This window comes from Diceros bicornis, chromosome 18 (genome assembly GCF_020826845.1).
Source record: "Diceros bicornis minor isolate mBicDic1 chromosome 18, mDicBic1.mat.cur, whole genome shotgun sequence".
Taxonomy (NCBI): Eukaryota; Metazoa; Chordata; class Mammalia; order Perissodactyla; family Rhinocerotidae; genus Diceros; species Diceros bicornis.
This window is the reverse complement of record NC_080757.1, coordinates 181,274-184,639: the sequence shown is the minus strand read 5'-3', so window position 1 is coordinate 184,639 and position 3,366 is coordinate 181,274.

The following is a 3,366-nucleotide window of genomic DNA, read 5'->3' as shown; positions in this document are numbered from 1 at the left end:
TCACAGCGGCGATCCCCACTCCTTGGGGAAGGTCTGTGGCCCCAGAAGGGCCGCCTGCCCCTGGGACAGGCCAGTGCAGTGTGATAAAGGGAGCAGGGCCTGCCCACTCTCCCTTCACACACGAGGACACCAGAGCTCCCAGAGGGCTGTGACCAGGCGCCAGGCCCTGTCTGGGTGCTGGACAGAGCAGTGGCACAGGCCCAGTCCACTGGTGGGGCCGCCTGTCCCACTGTCATTGAAGATGCACTGCCAGATGCACCGAGTGAGGAGCACAGGCCAGGCGCTGCACCAGGGCCGACACTGTCACCTCATTGAGAAGACGGGCCCAGAGGGCTGAAGTGACTTGCCCTGAGCCTTACAACTTGTATGAGAGAGAAACTGAGGCTTGGGGACAGGGAGCGTCCTCCTGGGAGAGGGCTCTGAGGGGAGTGAGGGCAGCCTTGCCAGGGTCCAATCTGGCTCTGTGATCCTTGAGGCCTGGGCTGGGGCAGAAACCCTCCTCCATCAGAAGGGAATTTACAGTATTCGCTCATGTAAGCAGAACTCAGGCACAGGCACAGTTGCATCCAGGAGCCCGGTTAATATCCTGAAGAACTTGTGTCCATGTTAGCTCAGTTTTCTCCGTCTCAGTTTCACACTCCCTTGGTGGGGACAAGTCAGGACCCAGTAACTCCGACGAGCTTAGCAAAGGGGCCCAGAGCTTCAGCAGGAGTCCCAGGACTGTCTCCTACTGGCTGGGAAGGGTCACGTGCTCATCTGCAAGCCAATCACAGGCCAGGAGGCTCAAACCTTGGGAGAGTCAGCCGCCCACACGTCGAGGTCTGAGAGCAGGACCCCCACGGTCCTCCAGGGGAAATGGGGTCATGTTCCCAGAAGGAGGGCATGGATGCCCTGGGGGTCCGTCTCTCCTCTGCTTTGTCCTCCACTTCTCCCATCCTCAGTTCAGCCTGTCCCCAAATAACCCCCAGCCTGGGACAGGCCTCTGTCCACCAAGCCTTCCCTGGCGCAGATTTAACAGCTTCAAGGCGCTTCGTGCCTCCCTCCATCATGAAGGCTTGTTCTCACCTCGGGGCCTTTGCACCGACTGTGCCGTCTGCCCGGAACCCCCGCCCCCCTTGCTGGTCTCCCGTGTCACCTGCTGGCCAGGCAGCCCCGCTAGCCTGTCTGCCTTACCTGGGCAGCTGTGACCTGCAGCTGTCGTGGCCCCGGTGCCGGCTCTGCGAGTGCTCAGCCAGCCTTCGTGGAATGAGAACACGAACGAATGAATGAACACGGAAGGATGAGGGAGTGAATGAATCCCGAAGCCTGTGGGTGGATGGGCACGTGGACGCGTGCGCGTGCGCGGATGGGCCGGCATGCCAGTGTGCGCGCACGCGTGTACATGCGCGCGCACGTGTCCTCCCGCGGGCGCGCTGGACCGGCGGACCCGGTCCCGGGGCGCGGCCCGAGTCGTTCCTGCTGCGGCCGCCAGGAGGCCGCAGAGCCCCGGCTGTGGCCCGTGTCCCCGGAGCCCCGCCCCCGCGCTGGCTGCCCGGGCCGGGCGGGGTCTCAGGGGGCCGCCGCCTGCGCCCCGGCTCCGCCCCTGCGACTCCAGCCTCCCGCCTGTGCGCACCCACCGCGCCCTCCTTCCCGTGCGGAGGCCCCGCTGGGAGCCCTGGGGCTGATGCTGGGAGACGGGCGCTGGTCTGACTCATCCACAGGTTCTCAGGTGCACGGCCCTCTACAGCTGGCAAAGCACTCGACAGTTTACAGAGAGCTCTACATTTTACAAAGGACTTTGTAGTGTGCAAAGCTTGGGGCTGTTTACAAAACAGCCTACGAAGGAATTTACAGTTTGCAAAGCCTCCTACAGGACTACCACGTGAGTTACAGTTTACCAAGTAGATTATAGTTGCCAAGCACTGGCCAGAGTAGAAAGCACTTTAAAGTTTGCATGTTCCGGGCCGGCCCCGTGGCTTGGTGGTTAAGTGCGCGCGCTCCAATGCTGGTGGCCCAGGTTCGGATCCCGGGCGCGCACCGAGGCACCACTTCTCCGTCCATCCAGAGGCCGAGTCCCACATACAGCAACTAAAAGGATGTGCAGCTATGACATACAACTATCTACTGGGGCTTTGGGGAGAAAAAAATAAATAAAATCTTTAAAAAAAAAAAAAAAGTTTGCATGTTCCTCTACACGTTAATGCCAACACCGTTGTTTCCAGGCTCCGTTTCTATTTACGGAACCCTACAGCATTTACAAAGGGTGTCCAGGCATCCAAGCCAGGGGAGCCAGTGTGCTGATCACTGACATTTATGAAGTAAGTGCCCAGTGCCCGGGCCCTTAACAGTTTATACAGCCCATGACCTCAGTGAAGGAGCCCCACTTGGAGTGGCAGTGCCCCCTCCTCCCTGTCGCCTGTGATGCTTCGAGGCACTGGACCGGGCCCCTTTGCTGGGGTGTTATCTCTGGTTCCCTCCAGGCAGCAGGGTCTGGGCAGGTGCCTATCCCAGACCTGGGCCGGACAGTCTCCGGACCTATAGCCGGACGGGAGAGGCGCGCGGACTTCCTGTTCCAGGCACAGCTGTGAGAGCCTTCTCCTCAGGCAGGTTCCAGATGCAGCATTTGGGCCTGGTGGGGAGTGGGGAGGCAGCCTCCCTCTTAAATATCAGTTCAGCCTCCTCTCCTCAGAAGCCTGCTGTGGCTCCCACCTGCCCCAGTCCAAGCCTCTCAATGGCCCACAGGGCCCACACCCGCCGGCCCTCCCAGACCTCCTCTCCCATCACTTTCCCACTTGCTCCCTGAGCTTCAGCCACATGGCGCTCAAACACACCAAGCCTGGACCTGCCTCAGGGCCCTTGCACTTGCTGTCCTCTCTGCCCAGAAGGCTCTCCCTCAAGACGTCCTCCTGGCTGGCTCAGATGTCTCTGCTCAGATGCCACCTCCTCACAGAGGCCTCCCTGATCACCCCGTCACTCTGTCCCCTCACCCGGCTGTACTTGCTTTGTATTTATTTATTTATATTCTCGTCCACTGACTGCCTCCCCACTGGACTGGAAGCTCTTCTGGGGCCGGGATGGGTCTGTCTTGCTCAGAGCCTGGCAAGGGGGGGTCTGGCAATGACAGGGGAAATGGCAGGTGCAGGGAAGTTGCCCCCAGCCCCAAGGCTGATCCCAAACCAAGGCAGGGGGGCCCAGAGAGCTGGGCCCCACCACAGCTGGGCCAAGGTTTGGGCCGAGGGTGGGGGTGGGGGCTGCAGTTCTATTCATTCTGGGCCATCAGTCCTGGGAGGCTCTCTAGGGACAGAGCAACCCCCTCGTTGTACTGACTGGGGACTCGGTGCCTCAGAGAAGGAAAGCAATGAGCTCCAGGCCACATAGCAAGCAACA